The 24,365-nt window shown below is 38.3% G+C and overlaps 1 protein-coding gene and 1 long non-coding RNA gene across 13 annotated transcripts in view; one reads left to right on the plus strand and one right to left on the minus strand.

Annotated features, from left to right (window-relative positions):
- LOC6501200 (maternal protein pumilio) overlaps positions 1-24,365 on the plus strand; it is a 167,829-nt gene that overhangs the window by 25,669 nt on the left and 117,795 nt on the right. The window lies entirely within an intron of this gene.
- Positions 12,978-15,119, minus strand: LOC116654486. The gene is made up of 2 exons (XR_004309711.2): positions 14,875-15,119; positions 12,978-14,801 (listed from the first exon to the last, which is right to left on the minus strand). It is a non-coding gene; the product is annotated as an uncharacterized LOC116654486 (long non-coding RNA).

Below are 24,365 nucleotides of genomic sequence, written 5' to 3' on the forward strand. Positions count from 1 at the left end.
CAGTGTTTTGTTGTTTCGTTGTCGCCGCTCCTGTCATGAGATTGTCCGAGAAGTTCTTTCAAAAGCGCTTTTCCGAGTCTCACCTTTCATTTGCAGGCACTTTTCCAGCTGCCTCGCCTGCTCATTTTCCAGCCCACTTGTTTGCATTTGCAGGCGCATTTTAAGGACATTAAATTCTGGCTGATGAATAAGGCAGCCAGCCAGCCAGGACGAAAGTGTACATAAAATGTGACTAAAATTTAATGCCTAATTCTGGGGTGTGTGTGTGGCAGGCCATAAATTTAAATTGGCTCATTAGCAAAGGGTTAACCACGAATAATTGTGCCACACCCCAAAGCAAATTCCTTAACCAAATTTTCCCAGCTTTCTTGCCAGAACGCTCCGCAGATCCAGTCCTTTGTGCTTTCTCCATTTTGTCTAGTTCATTTCTGTTTTGTTGGTCAAAAAGCTTAACTAAACTAAAAGCATGTAAAGTCCCGCCACCAGAAAAGAACCACATGCAGACACTCTACGCCATGGCGGAGGGAATGGCAAATGTGTGTCCTGGAAAGTTTTTCATTGAATTTTATAAAAGGGTGTATGGGAAACCGCATACACTGGAGCGAAGACATCGAGTTGATAAAATGTTGACAGTTTTGGGTTAGTTGTCGAAGCCCTTCAGTTGATAACTGGGTAGGGGATTGTAATTGATAGATTTTTCAAGTTATTTGTTGGTTATATTTTTTGCAAACAATATAGCTGCTAGTAAAAGCTTTTATTTAAAAAATTTTATATTATTTTAAATGTTTTTAAACCCTAGATGGCAGAACTGATGACCCCTGGCAATGGCCAATATGTGTTGCTCTCTCTAAACAACAATTAACCCAGTTTTCAAATGCCATATTGCACACTCGGCCAAATCACGGCAATCAAGCAATAATTGTGCCACACTTGGCTTAACAATCACGCCAAAAAATAATTGCATACTTTCGTGGCATACACATATGTGTGTTTTTCAGCGTCGCCGCCATATTCTAAATAATTAATCCACGGCTCCATGTGCAATCAACATCAGTTAGAGTTGTCAAGTGACTTCAATTTGGCGCTCAGCGGGCCATGTCTGGGTAAATGGAAAATGTTCTCCACGCACGGGGATAGTGGAAAATGGTGGCTGCCGCACAACAACCAGAATAAAAACAAAAAGTAAATGGAAGGCAAACAAACTGACGACACAGCAAAGTCATAGATTTTGTCGCGAACCTGTTTTCTGCCACTGAGGCAGAGCTGACTTCTGGGTTATTATGGGTTTTTGGGTTCTGGGTTCTGGGATGTCGAGGTAGGTTCAGGAACATTTAGCAGGAAAATCGCCAGGCACCTTCACACACAAATCTGCATCCACATATATTCCGTTTCAGTGCGCTTTAATGGCTCGGATCAGACATTCCAAAAGGGTTCTAGTGATTTTTGTTCCTCTACTTTCTTGGAATATCCAAACAGTGCAAAAATCACTTCACTCCCCCTCGATGAGCCTTGCATGTCACACGCAAAGTCTATATATCTGTATATATATTTATTCTGTCTATAACTCGGTGCTCTATATTTACGCCACATTTAGTCGGAAGTCGGCCCTCCCACTATATTTTTTTTTTTTTTTTTTTGTAGTTTGTTTACATTTGTTGATGAAAGAGTTTTCCACTAAAACTTTAATTATGTTCTTGCTATAACTTTGTATTTGATTAAAAAAAAAAAGAAGAAAAACTAAAAATGATAATATCTAAAGTTCATTCTTATGTCTAAAATAAAATGAGTGATGTTTAATGGTTTATTTATTGGCTTCTCTGTTTCGATTTCGGGTGTCGTGTGAAAAAAGTCAAAGTTTCCTTCTTCCAACCTTTATAGCGTTTGAGCTATTAACGATTGTAATCTATATCCATTCTGAATGGTTTCCATATCTGACACGCAAAGTCCGTGGCGACAGGCGAATAATTTCGATGGAGTTTCAGACACGTATAGGAATTGATTTTTATGGCGCAGAAAGAAACGATTTCGTGAATCATTGAACTTGATTTCAGGGCGTTATAGTTTCTGGTGCATATTTCGCGATTTTGTTTTCCCTTCCGCCCCTTGAATTATGCTGTTTGGTTTTTTTTTTTTTAACAATTTGCATTCGCCGACGATGCGCTCCATTGGCCCGTAAAATATTGGTGCAATTGCTAGTTGCATTACATAATCATTTAGAGGCTACTTATGGCTCTTTAGAGCACCTCTTTTTTCCACCAATTACGTATTCTGTTAGTTTTTCCCCGAGTATTATGAAAAAGTTTAATTAAAAGCTAGCTGCTTTCAAAAGGCCAGCAAAAAAAAAAACGATTTCAAGGTTTTTTTTTTTTTTTTTTTTTGGCCAAACTGGAAACTAATTAGGGCTAAGAGTTATGAATGGTGGACTAGAATAGCGAAACGGTTGCTAATCTTTGGCGGGTCTTTTGTATTTGGGCAACCGACATTATCATTATCATTATCCTTGCCAGGACACTAACGACAATGACAATGATGATGTTCGTTGTCGAGATGATTATTATTGGGAATGTTTGTGGCAGGTTGGAGCTAAGCTTTTCAAAATGCCAGCTAATTTACACACATTCAGCTCGTAATCCTTCTCACAATAACAAAGATGAAGTGAGAAGGCTGGGTCGCGGGATTTGTGCATCTCATTAAGGATAAAGAGCAGGATGTCGCGGTCTGCCGTGTGTGTGTGTGTTTCCGCTACACTCTCGATGACACAATGAGCTCATTAATACACAGGACGAAATGCGGTCTCCACTTTATTGCGAGTAAGGACATCTGAAAACTTATTTTTAAGTGCAAACCAAAATGAATGGTCTTCTGATGCAACCCGAAACAGTTTCGAGGTCCTTTGTTTTCAATAAAGTGGCACTCGCGTTACATTTCTATTGGTGGCTGGCAGGCGCCGTGGCAGGACCTTTTGTCCTGCCACGCCATTTCTTTGGCCATAATGAGAGTGCGTCTCAAAATGGCATTTTCCGTTCTGTTCAGTTCTCTTCTGTTCTGCATTCTGTGCGCCTCCCGCTGACGGCTGGGTCCTCTTAACTTGGCTCAAAGGAACTGGAGCTGCCCGGATTGAGTGAGTGCAGGAACAGCAGCTGTCATATCAGCTGTCATTGTGCGACATCGTCATCAGCGTCGTCATCTTTGCCCGCATTCGTTTAGTCTTTCACTCTTTTGATAGACGTTTGTCAATCAAAATTATGTCCCGGCTTTCCTCATTCCTTCTGGCTCTCGACAACCATTGTTTGCTTTTCGGTTTGTCACTTTAGTTTGGCTTCCTAATGCCTCATTCTTAATTGGCATTCTGTGAAAGGACTATGGCTATAAGGATTTCAAGCCATGGCCTGTAAGCTCGGCCTTTTCCCTACAAAAACTATTTACTAATTACATTCAAAATACACAATCGATTTATTCGCTTTAATTCCCATTAAATCCATTGAGCTTGAACTTTGCCTTCACCACATTGGGTTAAATATTTGTTATTTAACTATCCATGACAATGCCATGCGAAAATTATTCTCATGGAGTGTTGCGAAGTTTATTAAGCTGAAACTCAATTTGGGCCAACACCTTGCTCTTCTCCGGCTCTTAGTCCTTGGCTGTTTGGGTTTTGGCCCCAAAATGTATGCAATACCATGCTCAACTGCTTTACGACATAATTACATTTTAATTCCATAGACAACAAGAGCAAATAATATGGCTGTGAAGCCCTAACCAGAAACAACATCAACAACAAGAATGAAATTTTAAAGTTTATCCAAAAGTTTCCGAGACTCACGTGGAGGTCTCTTCTGGTTGGTTGAGTGGAATCTGCATGAATTATAATTATGTTTTTCATTAAAATTCACCTTGATGCCGAACAACTTTCTGCGCGATTTTCAACTTTTCGAGATTCTGAACCGTAGTGGCTGCCAACTTTTGGCCTTATGCATTGTGGCATTGTGTTTTCTGCTGTTTACACATTTGATTTACATTTTTAATGAGCTCGCTTTTAGCAAAGACATTTCTACATTTATATATTTCTACAGTTGTGCAGTTCATTTTCATCTGATTTGTATTTTAATTAATTTTTGATCACAATAAGAAAAGTCAGGGGGCACCCTTTCAAGAGCATCAATTGAATAAATGTGAAAACTAGGAGTAGCAGCAGCAGCGAGTGGGGTCATGGAATACATCCAAGTCAGGTGAGACATTCATTCTCGCCAAAGGATAAAGTTTGCCTTACAAACTACACTTTAATTTAACTTTGGATATTCTTTGTCCTCCCACTCGACTTGTTCTGTTCTGTGCCTGAGCTCAGCCGTGTCATATCATTTCGGAGTCTACCATAGAGAGTTGGACTTCGGAGTTCGGCCCTCATCGTCGACTTCATTTCCCCAAAGTTAGTAGTTGCATTCCTGAACGCACTGCCAATGTCAGCTCTATCTGTCAGTCGTTTTGGTGCTTTCTGTTGATTTTTTCCCTTGGCTTCCTTCGATGTGCCGGCTTTATTATTTTTTAAGCATTTTATTAAAAGTTTAACTTTGTCTTTGCTGGGTTGAGGTTTCTTCTATTATTAATTCTAATTGTTATTATCTTAATGACTTTAAAATTTCGTTTTGTTCACCAAAAACATGCCTTTAAAAGTTTTTTGGTGGGAAGAGATCATAAACAAAACTCAGCAGAAGCCAAAAACATATCCAGGCACTTTTCAAACTCCATCCTGGATCTAGAAATGTGAGCTTCATAAAAGTTTTAGTGTTTTGCATTTGTTTTCTGAGAAACCAGGGTTAGCCAGACAAAAAATAACGAAAAACATGGCAGTACTGGGAAAAAATCTAGACTAAAATTGAAGTGCAATAATTTGCAATTAAATTAAGATTTGATAAAAAATAAATATCTGAAAAGGGGGGAATGGGAAATGACTGTCTGGAAAGCCAAAGCATTTTCATGAATTTCAATGGCGAGCAGACTCCTTTTTCTGCTGACTTTTTTCTGGCAGCGTGTTGTTTACTTACAGGTTCATTTTATTTAATATTATGCACATGTTTCATTTATGAAATGCAAAAGTTGCAATTTTATGCGAAAAATACGGAGGCAGTACTATCTTTCATAGAGTACTTGCGCTATTTGATTAGTTTGTTTATTAGAATTAAAATACAATATTTTTATTTTTATTTTCAAAATATTGCCTTTATTTATAGTTTATAGTTATTTTTTTTTTTTTTAGATAGAGTTAATATAATTATTGCAATAAGAGTATCTGTAAGTGTATAGATCCTTTGAAAACCTGTTGTATCCCTATTCCTTGGAAAAAGTTTGTCATAAGTTGAGCTCCTTCTGTACGAACAGGACCCCCACATTCAGAGTACTACTTCTAGAAGCAGATGGAAGCAGAAAATTATTCTAATTATGCAAGTACTACTATCTAGAGAGGCAGCTGCTTGACAAGTACAAATTATACGGGCCAAAGGTTTCCTAGTGAGGTGACGCTCTCTCTGGGCTATGAAACTAATCAGATGGCAAAGGATAAATATGAAATTAGTGTATTAGTTTAGTTTAAAAAAGTTCCTAAAAGAATATTGTAAAGTCAACTCTTAACAAGAACTTTCGTTGGCCAATTTAGGTTAATTGTTGTGTTTCCTCCAGCCCTTTGGTACTGTTTTTTTTTTTTTTCCTACCACCCTCTTGGCTGGTATCTGCAGTTTGTTAGTGAGTTACAATGTTGGATTTAATGCACTTGTCTTTGACAATGACTAACGGTTACTTTGTTATGCTTTGTCCGGCAAACCTCCTCCTACACTTGCCACTTTCCACCTTCCACCTTCCACTTGCCGCTTGCCCCCGTTTGTGTGTTTGCTTCATGAAGCTGCAATAATGCCCCTTTAATAATTCTCAGTCATTTGGAAAATAACAGTACAAAGCCGTGACCATATCTCTTGCAGTAACCAACCTCAGTCGGCCCTCCTCCCCAGTTGCACCTCGTTGCTGGGCTTAACTTGTTGTTAGCGCCTCAGTTGTTGGCTGACCCTTGCCCTTTTTGCCCTCCTCTGGTTACCTCCTCTCGATTCATGTCGAACATGAAAATTTGTGTTGCATGTCCCGTTTGTCTGTTGCTCTTTTTCGTTTCTGTTGCTGTTACTCTGGGTCTGTTGCTGTTCGTTCTCCTTTTATTTTTGGCCCATGTCCCTCTGGCCACATTTTAAGCTTCCGACGCCACTGCCACTGCCACTACCACTGCCTTTGCCTCTGTTTGCACTGTTGCATTTTATTTTACATTTTATTTTCGCTTTCCGGCTCGTTGCCCTGTTTTTTCATACTCCTCCCGCATCCTACGTAGTACCTACACCCTGCCAATTGTACTCTTTAGTCATGTGATTTAACTAAGTAGACCTCTGGGTCCTGGTTTTTTTCTTTTTTGGGTTTATCATTATGCAGATGTTGATATTAGAACAATGGTTTTATAAGGGCTTATCCTATTTTTGCTAATTTACTTCCTCTCTCTTATTTTTGCAGGTGAGTTGAAGCTTTTTGATGAATAAATAGTACTTTCACTTGGTAAATGTGGTATGTAGAATGTGGTATTTTAGGTTTTACCTATAATATATCACAAGAAAGTTATTAGAAACATATTTTCCCCACAAACAACATAGTTGCCCAGCAAAGTATGCTATACTTTTTGCCAAAGCAATTATTTCTTGCTATCCTTTGGTTTTGAAGTGCCTGGGAAGGAGTAGCTAATTAAGTTGAACAACAATCAAGCTTGGGGATCCTGCTTCGCTTTCAAGACCGAGAGTTCTGCATTTTCATGATTGCTTGAGGCGGCCGGCCGGGTAGGCTGAGAGAGAAGGGCAACGGAGCGTATGCGTAATATGATTTACAGCACATCAAATGTGATTATCAGGCAGCCAAGCTCACACTCCCTAAAGGCAATGCACTTTATAGTTGCACTACAGTCAGAACCATATTCCCTGCCAGCCTGACTGGCTGCCTGTTTGTCTGTCTGTCTGTCACTCTGGCTCTCTGGCAAGTCGCTCCTTAATTTAATTTCCATTGCACAATGCAAGGACCAAGATGGAAACAGCTTCTCCACTCCACAATCCTCCCACAAGCATGCCCTGTTGCAGCTGCTGCTAAGTGAAAACATAATTAATTGAATTAAATTTTCTATTTGGCCCATGCCACTGTTTGTTGTTGCTCACCCTGCCACTTGACACTTGGCCCCCCGTTTGAACTCCCTGCTTTGATTTGTTCGATTGTTGGTTTTGACTTCCCGCAAATTAACTGTATTTTTGGTAAATTTTCCATTCGATTGCACAATTGTGCAATTAAGAGAATGTGCAACTAAATAAATGCTATTTCGATATTACTCCTTTCGATGATTTCTGTATCTGTGTCTCATTCCTTTCTATGTTGATTGTTTTCTTGGAGTGGCAAGTGGAAAGCGGCAAGCGGCAAGCAACTTGTTGCAAATGAAAGAAAATATCCTGAGTGTGGAGACTTTCCCCTCAATATCTGCGCAAGCGTCAAAGGGAGTTTATAAGAGAGGACTAGAGAGAAACGACAAAGTCCTTGCCGGTTTTCGAATGACGTAATATGATATTTTCATTTAAAATTGGAATAATATTATATTTAATATTCTGAAAATACTTGAAAACATTTATTTAAGTTACAGGATAGTGGAAATCTAAAACATTTCATAAAATTATCCTTTAAAATGTTTCATTAAAAATATGATTCAACAGTTAAACTCTCCAAAGGACCTTGCGGCAAACATCCTGTGTAGAATTTGCTCTTAACTTCCTTTTAGGAACTTCCTGCTCTCTTAAGCTAATTCCTCTATTGTCCGAATAGCAATAGATTTTTTTGCGCTTTCGTTTTCAGCTTTTGTCATCACAAAGTGTGGCATTATCCTTCGTCCTGTCAGTCACTCATTTCGCTAAGCGTGAAATGTTTAACTTTCAATAACCAAGGGGATGTGGGTTTTTATTTTTTCTAGCATCGAGGAATAGAATTTTTTTTTTATAATTGTTAATTATTCAGCTGTGTCCTGCTATTATCCTGCGGCAGTAGACTCTCCACCACCGAAATGAACAAACAATTTTGTACCGATAGGAGATGGCTTTAGGCACAAATGCTCACAGTGGCCAAATAAAAATCATGATAAATAAACAGAAAGCTCTGAAGATGAACAAATATAAACAAACTGAGAAACCGCAAGCAGTTAAATGATCGAAAACAAAAAAAATACAGGATGTGTAGGACACTCAGAGGGTGGTGGCAAGGGGGGGGGAGGTGAAACAGCAAACAGGAAAAACGACATTTGCTTTTGTTACTACAACATTTGGTCGAAGCCAAGCAGTTGCCGCCCTCGAGCGAAAACAAACAAGGAAGTTGAGTGAGTTAGAAAAAAAAAAAAAAAAAAAAGTGGAAACCTCGTAGCAGAGATTTTTTGAAAGATATGCCCCCTCAAAAAAAAGGAGAAAAAAAATACGCAGGTCCTGGGAAAGGACCAACAAAACGCTTTGCAATTTGCGGACAAGCGAACAATTTGTAAATGTAAACAATGACAGTCAAGTGCCGGAATCAAGAAGGAAATGGAGAAAGTAGCGGGAGAAAGCAGCGGAGAAAGGCGAAAGAGGGCGGACAAGAACTTCTGTCCGGTCGCCGATAAGGAGAAAGGCAGAAAGGGAAATAATGAAACCGAATGAAATGGGCCGCAGAAAATAAAACTTAAACACAGAAACGATTAAAAAACACAATTCCCTGTCAAAGTTAAAACAAAAAAAATGGTAGTAGAAATATGTAGTATTTTTAATTTATATATTTTTTATATTTACAAATAAATCTTTTCTAAAAGAAACAGAAATAAACCATTCATCAAATAACAAATTGTAATCGAACCGCTTCCTTCTGTGGAGTTTCCTTTTATTTATGGCCTTTCTGGGCTTCTGCCATCAAAACTTCTTGTGACCTTTACGCCCACTTTCCTTCTCCTTTTTTCTCTACTTTGTTTTCATTACAAGTTCTATGGGTTGAATTGATGGAATGGGTAGGCGTGGCATATTGCCATTAAATGAAGTGTGGTCTAAACGTATTGATTTCATATTTGATTTTTATTTAATAGCGAGAAATTGAGTTTTTGGTTGGATGAGCACGAAATAAAAAGGAAAGAAGCAACAGATCCAATCATCAAAAGCAAATAGAACTTTGGGGGGTTCTTCAAGAAATTCTTAAATAGAAAATGAATATTATTTTGAATCAATAGAAACTAATAGATTTTTAAAGCTATTACTTTTAGTAAGTAAAGAAAAAGAATAATACATAAAGACAAGTTTACTTTTTTGAAGGACCATCAATCAGAACTCCTGCAATGTCATTCCCTGCCCTTTGGCCCCTCCATCGATGTCAACTTCTCTTATGCCATTTTCTGTGGAAATTTATTTGCCCATCATTTCATTTGCATTGCCAGGGTAGTCCAGACCAGGCCAAGCCAGAGCAGACTTGCCTTTAAGGCCTTTTTCCGACTTGGCCCCAACAATCAATCAAATTGTCTTCAACAGAAGAGGCTGATCAGTCCGACTTATTGGCCATGCTCGCCCCGCAAATACTTTTTCTTCTTCGGCTGCAACATTAAATCATTCTCTATCATTTCCGTTTTTCTTCCAATAGGGGGGGACTCAGCATTAGTGTGTGTTTGTCAACACCATTCCGGACATTTTGTGGAGTTTTAATTTTACTTCAATGGCATTTTCCTTTTAGTTTCGTTGAACGACGCTCCCTTTTGTGCTGGATGGCATTAAGAGGAAGTGGCGCTTAGCATTGTGGCGTGTAGGAAACAGGAAGTGCTGAGCCAGTGAGCAGTCGCTTTCTTCCACCTCTCCACCACTCCACTTTTCATCCTCTGGGCTTCTCCGACTCCGCCGAGAAGTGCATTCAATTGAATGGAAATTCTGTTGCTAGTTGGGAAAGGAAACAACTCCTCGGTTAGCTTAATTGAGTTGCCATTATGTTGCCACTGGGAGCAGGTGCCAATGAAGTTGAGGGAATGCCTTTCAGTTCCTGTTCCCGTTGGCTTCCTGGCAACCAATTTAAGTTCAAGCCTCAAATGATCCCCTTTTTCTATTCGCTTTGAGAGTCTGCTAGAAAGAAATGTATATAGAATTTATAGTTCCAATTAGGTTACAAATTTTTGAGTTAGGATATGGCTTTGTGAAGGAATAAGCTCATGAAGAAACTTCTCGAATTATCTTGTTTATAAATTCGCTATCAACTTACCAACTCCAAAGAAGCTTAGGCTGCCGTAAGGTAGACACTCCGCCCTGTGGAAAACCGAAGGAAACTTTACATTTATGGCGTCTGCACCTGCTTTCCGTATTATTTTCCTCCGCCACCGCAATCCTCGGCACATGCATGCTAACATTCAATCTTTTGACACGAAGAAAGCACGGAAAGCAGAGCTCAAAGTAAAATAATACTTACAAGGAAGCGCATTGCTCATACGCCCAGGATCCAGGATCTTTCCCTACCTTCCATCCTCTTTTCCTCTAACCCCCTCCGGCGGAGAACGACCGCATTATGAAGCAGTAATATAAATGTTTATATTCTTGTATTGCGGTTATTATTAAAAACTTTTACTACACCCAGCGCATGGAAACTGAACTGAAAACGAAAACTGAACACTGAACACTGAAAACCTCAGCCAACTTTCACAGCAATATCTTTCTTTCCTCTGGAAAAAGACCAAAGGGAGGTATACTACAGTATAGTATAGTGGTGTATAGTGGTGGTGTGTGTATAAGTTTGTTTGCTCGGCACTTAAGTGGCTCAGGAAGATGTTTCCATGGGATGGTAACTCAGCTCGCAACTAACTTTTGTGAGATGCGGTGGCCAAAGCAAAGCCAAAGTGTTTCGCTGTATGTTCCACTATTAAAAACTTTTCTTGAAAGAGAAAATAATACAAAAAATGCTACAAAATAAAATAATAAACAAGAGAGATGGGGAAAACAGTTTCATTCAATTGCTAAATTGGATTTGAGGGGAAGTTTAATAAGTCCTCGGATTCCTCGCAGGTCGCAGGTGAAATCCACTAATTTCAAAAACGTTTTCAAAATGAATACAAAGTCCTTAACCACCAACAACTAAAGGCAAACAAGAATTCTTTGTCTCACAGTTATGAGTAAAGTTTTCGGTCTCGGCCCTTCATCAAACTCGACGAACCTTTGACATTTGTCTTTGACATTTGGGAAGGCAAAGATGATGTGCGAATGAGACTAGGTTGAGTGTTAGTTCGAGATTCGTAAGGTGAAGGGTCTGGAGTGTGTGTGTGATCCCTTTCCTGGCCTTCTGCTGATTGCACATATAAAAGCCCGGCTGAAACCATTTAAGTCTTTTTGTGATGCGGTTTCCCCCACACTACCATAATGGATTATCGTAGAGATTTTCCCCCAGATTTCCAGAGCGGGGAGGTGCCCTGCCCCCTAATCTGAGTGTGTCTAAATGTGTTGGGTTTCGGGTCTAATGAAGTTGTTTGGTTTGGCAAAAGTTTGTGCCCTCCAACCCGCCTCCATTGCCCTTTCAATATGGACGGACGCCTAGCCGTTTTGTGCTTCTCTAATAAGGCTTGTCGAGAGGCGAAGGTTTTAACCCATTCATGTAATCGGTTTTAGTTGCTTGATTAGGTTGAAGCCCCCACTCAATGGGTCTTAATCCAAGCCTAAGCTCCAAATGCAGTCGCTCTTATGCGGAAAGTGCTAATGGGTGAAATGATGATTTTTAGAGTGCTCTTGGATGGAGTTAACTGGCAGACTTGACCGCATTATTATGCCTAAAATATGATGCTTTTGATTACAAACTTTGAATAAAAATTTGATAAATAAATTATGAATAAAGATGGATGATTGCCCTTTCTCTCAAAGCCTTATCTTTGATTCAAAGTTGTCCGAATTTTGTGAAAATAATTTGTGAAAGCTTCCTAGCCAAAATCAGAAGCAAAACCAAAACCAAAGTAATCTCAGAGCAGCGTTTCCTCTTTTCGAATCACTTGCTCGATAATATCTTAATCCCATTGTATGGGCCGGAGCCGAAAGTTCCTCAGGCTCACAAAAACACAGAGACAAGTTTCTGCCCGAAACGTTAACCATTCATTGAGCATCCTTGGGGTAATGAAAGCGGCGGGATATATCATCGAATGAATAAAGGACTCAGTGACTGACGACTGCCTGAGTCGGAAGATGCGTGGAGCTATTGTTGTTAATCCTTTGTGTGAACTTGCGCTTACAACTCATTATTGTAACGCCTGTCTCTTGGCTGTTTCGTCGGTATATCTTTCACTTTGCAAGTTCTAGGGATAAAACTTTTCCTTTGATTGCTTTTGTTTTCAATTTAACGCTTTAATTACCCCGATGAATAGCTGGCGAAACCGAAACCTTTCGCTGAATTGACAGGCAATTTTCATTTCACATCGAGTGAAGACTTATGGAGGCTGTTTGTTTAATAAACTCCACCGGGTTTATTATTAAAAAAAAAAGTAGAATAATTAATAATGTATTCGTTTTTCTGCCGCAATGCGTGCGCATGTGAAATAATGCTACTCATTCGGTGTAACGTGTAACGGTAGTGGTGAACAGTTCGGGATTCTGTACTTGCGGGGCACGCTTTACTATTCCGGCTCGGGCTCGTCGGCTTGGGGGGTGGTGGTCTTGCTCCGTACAGAATCCCACGCAACTACACATTATTATTAATTAGAAATCGAAATTAGCGTGCTGCGACAAAAAAAATACTTAAACAGGAAAACTGTAAAAATATCTAGAGCTAAACGATAACCGGAAGAACAGAAGGACAATTTCAGAGAAACCAGAAGAAAGGGAAAGAGAAAGAGGAGAGAAATACAAAAAAAAATTGCGATACACAGCTGGAATGTGTACGCTTCATGCCCTACCCAACCTACGATCCTCTCCGCTCGAGCATGGCTCTGAGGATCCCTTCATATCCTAGGATCTGAGAAACAACAGCATGGTTCAGTTATAAGTTTAGTTATTCATTATATTATTATTTCTTCAAACGTTATAAAAGGTAATAATTAAAAGATACATGTTTTTGTTTTGTGCGATAGAAAATTATACCCAAAGATTAATATCAAATGTTGTAAAATGTAGAAAAATAGTAATCATAACAATAAATTAAAACTAAATATAAAGGAATATTAAAAAAAAATGTATTAATGTTAGAAGATATAAAAAGAATGTTAAAGTAACGGCTTAATTAATAAAAAAAGGAAATTAAACAAAAAAATTTAAATTCCTATCCCAAACGTGGCAATAACTTGGCGGCAATATTCGGAAAAATAAATTTAATTTCTATTGTTATTTGACGTTATTCATTTAATATTAAAAAAAAAGGAAAAATAATTTTTTTTTTTTTTATTTTTAAGCCTTTATAAAATTTTCAAACATATTTTTTTCCCAGTGCATTTAAAAATTTTCTTTTATCTAAATTATTTTTAGGTTTTCATTCTCATCTGTAATCTCTAATCATTTTTATTTCAATAATATTAAATTAAATAGAATTCATTCCAAAATTTCTCTCAGTGTAGCCAAAGCTCGCTGACTAAAAGATAAGCTCGCTGTAAATATAACCGTTCTTTGATTCTTTTTTTTCCATCTTTCTATTTCGCAAAATTCGTTTTAGTGAGAATGTAACTTACACCAACAACAAAAAAAATGATAATTTCATGCAGTTAAATTTTTGTGTTGTAAAAAGTAAATATAAATTAAGAAAACAAACTCACTTGCATTTCCATGACGAAAGATCGATCTCCCGCGCTGGCGTGCTGAAAAACGGAATTTTGGGGGGGGCTTTTCCCATAATTTTCGGGAAATTCGGAGACGCAAATAATTAAAATTTTTTTTTGTAACACATCAGAGCTTTTCTTTCAGTGCTTCTTGCTCTTTCAAACCAAACTCAGCAACCAAAACAAAAATAAAAAAAGAAAAAAATCAAAAAAAAATAAAAATAAAAATAGAAATTAACAATTTAAATTTCGAGGAGCCTTTCTAATTTCTCTTTGCCGCACGTTTTCACATTTTAACTTTATTTATATAAATTTTCCCATTTTTTTTAAACTTATTATTTATTTATAACATTTTTAACTATTTATCTTTCCTTTTAACATTTTCTTTTAGGTTTTCGTTTTCACCTTCGCATTTAGTTCTTTTATAATATTTATTTTTTTTAGCACTGTTTTAGCTTAATTATACTTTAAGGTTTATTCATTAGAATTCTCACTTCAGTGTTTTTAGTGTATTTCACTTAAGAAAATTTTGGTATACCCAAAAAAAATAAATTTTAATTTTTGTTTCTGCACATTTTCGTTCACGTTTTTTTGTTTTTTTGTAGCTCGCAAGCATTAATCTTTATTATTTAATATTTTCTCATTATAGCTTTTTTTTGACTTATATTTTTCTCAGTGTGCACGAGGTTTTGGGGATTTTAGGTTAAATTCACGTTTTCACTCCCACTAGGCTTTTTCGCCCACTGTCACAACTAAAACTGCTGGCCCACGGAGTTGCCGATCCCTCGATGGGATAAATAAGGCGCTCCGCGAGACACTTGATGATCGCTGGGCCGGCTCAGGGCTTGCTTCACCTGGATGCCGGGCCGATGGATGAGGCACGTGGAGGGGGATTTTCCTGAGTAAGGCCAGTAACTCCTGAGGGTTCCTATCTTTCTTCCTTCCTTGGGTGGGTTGGCAGATTAGGCAGGTTTATCTGGGTAATCTGAAGAAATAACCCAAAAAAATTTTAACCTCTCTGTGAGTAAACACCCACATGCCAAGGCAAGAAAACTTACGTGCACAGGTCTTTCTGCTATGGAGGTCGAATCGAAAAGAATCTAAGCTCCCAGAGCGGAAATCTATGTCGATCCAACCTTACGCCATCATAGGTAAATAGAGCTTTTCAGTGCATACCTGCATACAGCTGATAAGAAGCTGCATCTCGGATGGCAACTCTTAGTTTACCTAATCGGTAATCTACGCTTACGATCTTTGGCGCCAAATATAAAACCATTTGAATTTTTCTTTGGCTTCAGTCGCCAGTACATCGGGAATTCGATTTAATTAACATCCAGATATTTTTATGATAAATTTCAGCGGAAAAAATGATGAAAGTTGTATGGGAACTATTAAGGATATTTTATAGAAGCAGTCGTGTGAAAATCTCGATCCTTTCAAAGCATTTCAACCGTTAAGTATTAACAAATGAATTCGCTTGAAGAATATACGCAATTTAATATCAATCATGTACAAAAAAAAAAAAAAAAAAGGAAAAAGAACCTTTACCTTTACCTTTTTCAACATCAAATATTTTAAATAGCTCTGAGATATTCCGTTCGGTTTTATTTGTCATGTAAATACCGAAAAACATTAAATGTCATTAAAATGAAAGGAATGGTGAGTTCTTTCCTGCTGATATTGCTGCTGTGCACTTTGAATTCCTTTGCCAGAAGCATCTGTGCCACCGAATTAATTAAATTTCGCCAAACGATTCGAATCGATTGTCATTTTGTCCAGAGAGTGTGTGTGAAATTGTAGCTTTTATCGGGCAAGTATTTTTTTTTATTGCCTGAAACTGAATCTGTGCCTGGTTGATATACTATACTTCATATTATTTGTGCCTGAAAAATCATTATTGTGCGCCCATTAATTATGCAAATTTTCAAACGATTTTGGACACAAAGTGTTCAGACGTTTATCCAATATTTTGAATTAACTACACAATGTGGACAATGAAATGTGTTTCCCAGTTTTTCATATGCCTTTCCGCTGTCATTTATTGTCAAAACCAAATGGTGTAATTAAAGTCACACAAATTAGTTTTCGGTTATATCAGTTTAACGATTATTTAAAGCGTTTCATTTTCGGGGGAGGGATGGTTCAAGTCAGTGACAGCTTTTGTCACAAGAATTTCAATTAAATTCCATCTTAAATGATTAACAATTCCAAATGTCCTTTGTCTTGTCTATTTATTGCGGCCGCATCCTTCTTTCCAGAGCCACCTTCTGGGGGTGGGTTCTTGGGTGAGGTTGACATTTTATGATTGATTGATTTCTGTTTGCCATCAATTATGCATAACATTTTGCACGCTTCGCCAGCTTTTTGCCGCTGAACTGGGTCTGGGTCTGGTCCTGGCTCGTTTTCACTGTCATTATTTTGTTAAAATAATTTAAATGAAATTTTCATCAGACTATATATACGTATAATTTTATTGGGCTTCTGTTTTGCTTCGGTCTGGCAGCTACTTTGTGTTCATTTGTGTGTCTCTGTGCCAGGCCTGTCTGCCACTGAAATTGATATACTAAATTATTCATCGAGTACAATTCATTTCATTTTTAATTGCCCGAGAAACTGAATCGTAATTTTCCTTAAATGATCCCTAATTGTAATAGAAGTGTTATTTTGCTTCAATGGTTTCGCCGATTATAATCATTCAAGAATACATTTCTTTTCAGGGGATTCCGTTTAAATTAATAAAAATGTATCGGCTAATTATGTGCTTGTTGTCTACGACCTAAAAAATCATTTTTTATTTTTTCCTCCCCCATCAATAGATACTAAGAAGCTTGTCTGTCAATCTTTTCTGTTTCAAGCCAGACGACCTTCAAGTGCCAACATTTATTAACACGTTGTCAAAGTGAAAAATATTTTCTCGTTCATTTCAGAAAATGTAGGTGACTATTTAATTTATTAGGAACATTTTCGTGTGATTTCTAAATGGAAAATAATAAAATGCAGTGCCTAGATTCTTTGGTTTGTCATTGGTTTTCGAAAATTTGGGGGAAAAAATAAACGAAAATAATGAGAAACCATTTTAATTGGATTTTGTTAAAATACCTTTGTTGGGGAAGAAGATTCAGAAACAGGTGCATTGCCAGACAGAAATGACAAAATAAATTATGTAAAATATGACGAATCAAGGAAACAATAAGCAATTTAAAATTATAAACCAATGTGGCTAATAGAGGCCAGAAGACGGCTAATAAATTAGTTTGATTAGGTTAGTTGATACAGAAACCTCATCAATCTATTTTCTTTTTGAGAAACAAGACTTTGGCATTCGACAATCCACAATAGTTGATATCTCACCCTGATGGAGGAGCGGGCTCCACAAGGACTCATCCCCCCATCGCATATGAAAGCGACAAGACCACAGAAGCCTTCAAAACAACATTTGATTGACCACTCAAAAGCGTCCCCTTGACAGTTTTAGGAATTTTGGCATTTTGCTTATGGCGCAAAGCTCTTCCTGGTAACACGAACACACACACCATGATTGAACAACACCCACATCCACACACGCTTAGAAAATAATTGATCCCATTGTGCTTGAACTGTAGTGCGTTGCATATGGATGTGCCTCTGTGTGTGTGTGTGTGTGTTGACAGAAGCAGGCGGCCAGGACATGTGACAGGCTGCCACTGAAGCCCCACAAATTCTCTGCCGTTGACAGTCACCATACAAACCATACACCCCCCATAGTCCCACATCCATCTTTCAATCCGCAAAAACCGCCTCCCACCTCATTGTCATAGGCGTCGACTTGCTGAAATTGGCTTTTGTACTGCGGTTAAGGGTTCAAAGTGGTAGGAGGAGGAACGATGGGGATCGTGCCAAATAACTAACACCAACAAAGGCCTAAATGCAAAAATATTTTTCGCACAATTCGGTGCTGGCGTCGTAGCTTTTGTATTCAATTTATGAGCCGAGTGAAGGGCACGCAACGCACACAGAAACCTAATGACGGAATGTTTGATTTTGACGCTTTTATTGATTTGTGAAGTGCCCTCTGACTAGATGTCCCTATGAACACAGTATAGTGTGATTGCACATAGACATTGAATTTGAAATATGCAACCGACTGCAGACTGCAGACTGCAACTGCTGAATGCAACGCTGAATGCCTCTAATGAGGTCCAAAGTGCACGAAATTGTTTAACCAAAAAACAATTTCACTCGCTCTATTTGTACGGACGGGGAAAATAAATGGGAAATTTCAAATAAACCGAAAATAAAAGCACATTTTGTAGATGCACTTTTGGGGTTGCTGATTTGTTTGCATTCTTGTTTTTCGGTCTGTCTGGAAATCTGTTAGATACATCTGTGGCACCTTCTGGGAATGTTCCAGACATGTCTGAGTTATGGTTATTGTTTCCCCTTCGAGGAAGGTGAAGAAAATAAATATAAATAATATATATTTTTAAATTCAGTTAGATTTAAAGTAAATAAATTACTTTGTTTATTAAATCGAAGCTTCAATTTATCATTTAAAGCATTGCACAGTGGTCGGGCTTGTATGGAGCCGCGGCCATAAATACTTCTAGGTGTGCTATCGCTATGAAACTTTCACCAAAAATCTAGAAAAATATTATAAATATATTCTAAAAAAATTGACCAGATCGTGCCACTATATCCTATAGCTTCCATAGGAACGATTGCATCAGTGGTAACGCTTTCATGAGAAAGCAGTCATAAAAGCACTTCTAATTGTCAGATCAGGCTTATATTATATTATATATTATACTGTAAGTTATTTACAAACTTAGAACTATAATAAAAATATTGAAGTGATTGCTCAACTCCACACCCTAGCCAACCTCCTCAAAAAAGTTATGATAACAAAACAATAATAATATTTTAAAGTAGAAAACGAACAATATTACAAAATCATAAACTCGTACATATGTAATTGTTAAATTGTTTCATTTAGTCAAGAAATGGTTGTCTCTAGTAACAGTGATCCTTCCAAGATAGAGCTACTAAAAAATGAGGTTATGCTTCATTTTGTAATGACAAATGCGCATCCGCAGGCTTCCGCAGCTGAAGTTAACATTTTTATGATCTTTAAATATTAGTAAATAACGGCATATATATTTCATTTGGGGGCAACCGGGGGAAATTACTTAAAACCTTACATAAACCTTGTAACGCCCAACGTATATGAACTAAAAAGACGCACTTTTTTAACAAAGATTTACACGAAACACAGCACAAATTATTTATATATTTATCAGTACAAATAAAGTTTATACCTTTATTTAAAATATCCATTCCAATGGTTTTTGGTTTAACAACGTTTTATGATATTTATAAAAATTTTTAATTTGGCGTGTGTACTCCACTGCGGACAAATTGAAAGTGCATAAATATAAGTTCGCTTTTGTCATTCTATTTTTGAAAGTCCCGTTAGAAAATCCAAGCAGACAATTTTCAATCATAAACTTTGGACAATTAGCTAATAGTAAAACCGGTTTTCGCTAGAATAACTCAAAATCAATTTTTTTATTTTTGGCCTATGGCAGCGACCACTGTGCATTGTTTAAATACCTGTCTTGTTGAAATTCTCCTCCCATAATACTCCAGTACTTTAGTTTCCTCATACTTTTATTCAAAACCATCAAAAATGCATAAATGTCAACGTGCCACACTAACAAAAGCAGGACCCAGCCCAGGGTGGGTGAAAAAAATGGCTGAAATATATCGCAATGGCCAGGACTACAGTCTGCAACAACAAAAGCACTATACCCACAGCAGCATCAGTCAGCCAGGCACAACAACAAGGACTAAAACGAAAAATCTTTCAATAAAACAATTTACTCAATTGGCTCAATGACTCGACGCGACTTTGGAGTTCTTCGTTTTCTGTACTCCTTTTTTATTTTATTTCTTGCAACGTCGGTGTTTCGGTTTTGTTTGCAGTTTTTATGAGGCAGCATCGACGGTGGCAGTGGCGGTGGCAGTGGCAGTGGCAGACAAAGGAAAAAGAGGCGATTGGTGGGAAATAAATGGTTAAAAGTGGAAGTGGCAGGAGGTAAATTCTATTTAGTTATGTGGCTTGTTTCATAGAACAGTGGCAACAATAAAAGCGGCAATTGCTTTGGCTCAGAACAGCAAAGAGATCTGGCAAAAAACAGGACAATATCAGGGATAACCAAGGACTTGGGGGACTATCAGATACCCGGTACGTATAATTTATTATTCGAAAATACGAATTTAATTTGAAGCTACCTAAGAAAGTAATGAAAAAGTATAATTATTTGTATTTTATTATTTTGGAGTATTGTTAAATTTGGTTAAGAAGTTCACATTTTTTCAAATTAAAGTACAGGGTATGTGATTCCCCTGGGATTGCAGTTTTTATGTGTCCTCTGACAGCGTCGCCATCGCCGCCTACTACACAATGCTACAATTTCAGCTTTATACTGCTTCTTTTTTAACTTCTTTCAATTTTGCCAATATTTCTACACTTTTTATTTACCTACCTGGGGTGCCTGTTCCCGACTGCCCGTCTGCCACTCTCCCCCCTTGTCATGTCGCACCGCCGTCGCATTGCATGTGTGTCGTAGTTGTCGTTTGGCGCCATTGTGTCCTTGTGCCATCATTCGCCGCCCATCCACCACCCTCTGTGTACTGTTTCAATTTAGCGCATGTCGTCATAGCAGGCATTGATGCATAAATAATGGAGATGTGTGGGTGGCATCGTAGTCGCCGGGATGGGTGGTCGTGGGTGGAGCGTTTTGTTGGACTGGCTTTAACTGTCAGTCAGTCTGTGCAAGCAGTCTCGGACTTTTTCCTTTTATTTGTATATTTTTTTGCCATGGGTCCCTAAACTCTCTGGATCAATTCCACTCCAACTGCATTTTTTAGATGGATTTTGGAGGGTCTCTGTTTTGTTTCGTCCTTGTCTGGTGAGCCATTCAAAATTGTCGCTTTATTTGCCATTCAAAACTCTTTTTATCGACTGTCCCTGAGACAGAATTTATTTTTCTGGACATTTGAACTCCAAGCTTTAAAGGAAGAGTGGTGTGTTCCACTAATTGCTCTTAATTAATTTAAAATAATTATGGTTTTGTTTTACGATCCCAGCCCACCAATTAACCTTTCGTCTTGGAAACGGAAATTCGAGGCACTCGGTCCTTAATTTGCCAACGAATTCAGGAACTTTCGCCACCTGGGCAGCACACGCTGCGTATGCGTGATATGCTTGTGCTAACAATCAACGATGCGAAGCGATGCCGAGAATTGAGCCGCTCATCCAGGCGTTTGCTTTCTGAGCCTACCTTCCAACCTGATCTCCTACTTCAGTGCAGGGATAAAGGTCAAAACTGGTAGGTCGGGATGGAGCAGCAGCTGTGCGGAAAACAGAAGCATCAGAGGCTCAGGCAGCTCGACAACTCAATTAAAATTCCAAGCTTCAACTCGATGAGTGAGTGTTGGGCTGGGATATGTGTTCATGTCTATTAGCCTGGTCAAAAGCCCCGAAAACCCTGGCAGGCAATTAAATTTCGCAATAAAATGTACGCATGAATCTGCAACAAAAATATGCTCAAAAACCTATTAGTCAAATTTGATTATGATTTAAATTAAGGAAAAAGGAGATGATTCAGTTCGTTCATGCGAAATACAAAATTTACTCCCACGCATACATTTTTGGTTGAAACTCAACAATTGGTTGGAATTTGACCAAGCCAGAAACCAAAAACCGACTATAATCGGTATATGATACACTTTGAAGTGAATTTTTGTAATATTAAATTTGGAAATTATTTAAACGTGAACGGGTATACAGGGTGGCTGTTTGTTTTGCTGCCCAAAGCTGATATACCGATATCATAAAGTGTCTGGCTTAATACTGCTGCACTACGTGCCTTAAATTTAATCCTTGCAGGCTCCCCATCGTGCCGCAACTCCTTCAATCATAAACAATCAAGGAGTGGAGAAAGTTTTTGCAAAATATCTTTCTAAAATCCACTCCACGTCGAACCCTTTTTGTTTTTATCTATCGTTTTCATTGGATTTGTCCTGCGGTCGGCCGGATTGTGTGCGTCTGGAGTGTACATCCTCAGGTTGAGACAGACTCTATATACTCTTGCACTTTTGCCATTGGCACTTAATAAACGTATACAAGAATGCTGCAACAAATGCCTTGGGTAGCTAGGGGAAAGGAAACACAAACGCAAGTATTGTATTACAGATGTGCAAATATAGAGCCAATTAATTATTATGAAATCCGGTTTGGCTGCATACCGGCTCAGACAATTTCAAGTGGCATTTGAGAATCATTTAAGCAAGTTGTGGAACCCAAACACAGGAGCAAGGACATACACACACATATATATATATATACATATGGCCAGCTCCCGCTACCCATTTGGCCAAAAGGAGCAAGCAAATATTTTGCCGGCATGTGTGTGTGGTGGGCGATTGAGTTTAAATCCCAGAATGCAAGTTTGTATCACCAATAGAAACAGGGAGCAGCTCCCAAGTGGAAAGTGTTATGTTTGCTCTGCTCCTTAAGCTGCACTTGGGCATGTCCTTGTTTTCGAGTCCCAGATGTACTATACTTTTAATAAACAATATAAATTTACAGTAAATAATTGCCTGGGATTTGTTATTGCCATCTGTCTCGACATTTATTTACATTTCATGTGGATTGTGCGAATTGGTTTCTTTCTGCCTTCGCCCTGTCCTGTCCTCTTGTCCTGTCGACAAAATGTGAATTCAATAAATTGCATTCAATTTTCTTTTTCTTTGGATTAAGCATACGACTGGTTTTGTGGCTTTACACTGCTGATTGCCATGAATTAGAGAAACTGTCAAAGGCCAAGACGCAAAACCAGACCGAGAATCAGCAAAAATGTCACATTAATTCTCAAAAGTTTGCCGCAAATGCCGGATGCATGAATCACATCACATCGTATATTCAAAAACAACTCTCGCTCTATGGCAACCAGACAACAATGTGCTCAATTAAATACACAACCAGAAATGGTAAAAAAAAAATAGAGGAAAAATTGAAAAGAATCCTGCCAGCCAGCAAACTTGGCAAACAAACTTTTTGGCCGTGTGATGGATGCAACAAAAGCCCAATGACAATTTTTCTTCTTCAGTTCTGGCCGCGCCACCCAAAAAATCTGTCTACTCCAGTCGCTTCACTCAGTCTCAGACATTCTGCGGGTTTCGGAGTTATGGCAAAAAGGAGGCACAACTCTTAATTAAATTGAATTGTTTGCCATGTGTTTTTGCCAGTCCAGACGGCCCAGACACAATAGCAACACAGCACAAATAACCAAACTTTCGAGCAACAGGAGAATTGGTATTTGTCGAAGAGAAAGTCTTGAACCAGTATCAACATTTTCCAGCATTACTATGGGGAAATTAGGAGTCTATTTGGGGCTCTTACTGTGATTGCAATATCTGTTGACTAAGGATTTGCACTTCCAAAATTGTAAACTTTAATTTTCCGAAAATTTTGGTACATTTTTGGTCGTTTAAGGTATTCCGCTTAAGAATCGGATGGAAATTGGTAAAGATATGTCCTTTGTATGGGGCCACATTGTCCTTCCCATGGGTTTCTCCATATTTTGAAGGGGATCCCCCAGAAAATATAACAAAAAATCGAAAAAATATTTTGTTTCTAGATTTTGATGCAGATTGATGGAGAATCGGTCCACAAATCGTTTAAGGTATTCCGATCAAGAATCGGATGGAAATTGGCAAAGATATGGCCTTCGGATGGGGCCACATTGTCCTTCCCATGGGTTTCTCCATATTTTGAAGGGGACCCCCTGGAAATTTTAACAAAAAATCCAAAAAATATTTTTTTCCTAGATTTTGATGCAGATTGATGTAGAATCGCCCCACAAATCGTTTAAGGTATTCCGATCAAGAATCGGGTGAATATTGGCTGAGATATGGCCTTCGGATGGCCATATTGTCCTTTCTATGGGTTTCTCCATATTTTGAAGATGACCCCCCAGAAAATTTAACAACAAATCGAAAAAATATTTTGTTTCTAGATTTTGATGCAGATTGATGGAGAATCGCCCCACAAATCGTTTAAGGTATTCCGATCAAGAATCGGATGGAAATTGGCAAAGATATGGCCTTCGGATGGGGCCACATTGTCCTTCCCATGGGTTTCTCCATATTTTGAAGGGGACCCCCTGGAAATTTTAACAAAAAATCGAAAAAATATTTTTTTCCTAGATTTTGATGCAGAGTAATGGAGAATCGGTCCACAAATCGTTTGAGGTATTCCGCTCAAGAATCGGATGGAAATTGGCAAAGATATGGCCTTCGGATGGCCATATTGTCCTTCGAATGGGTTTCTCCATATTTTGAAGGGGACCCCCCAGAAAATTGAACAACAAATCGAAAAAATATTTCGTTCCTAGATGTTGATGCAGATTGATGTAGAATCGCCCCACAAATGATTTAAGGTATTTCGATCAAGAATCGGATGTGTTTGGGCAAAGGTGTCGGAATTGAAAGAATGAAGATTCTA

The sequence above is a fragment of the Drosophila ananassae genome, chromosome 2L (genome assembly GCF_017639315.1).
Source record: "Drosophila ananassae strain 14024-0371.13 chromosome 2L, ASM1763931v2, whole genome shotgun sequence".
Lineage (NCBI taxonomy): Eukaryota > Metazoa > Arthropoda > Insecta > Diptera > Drosophilidae > Drosophila > Drosophila ananassae.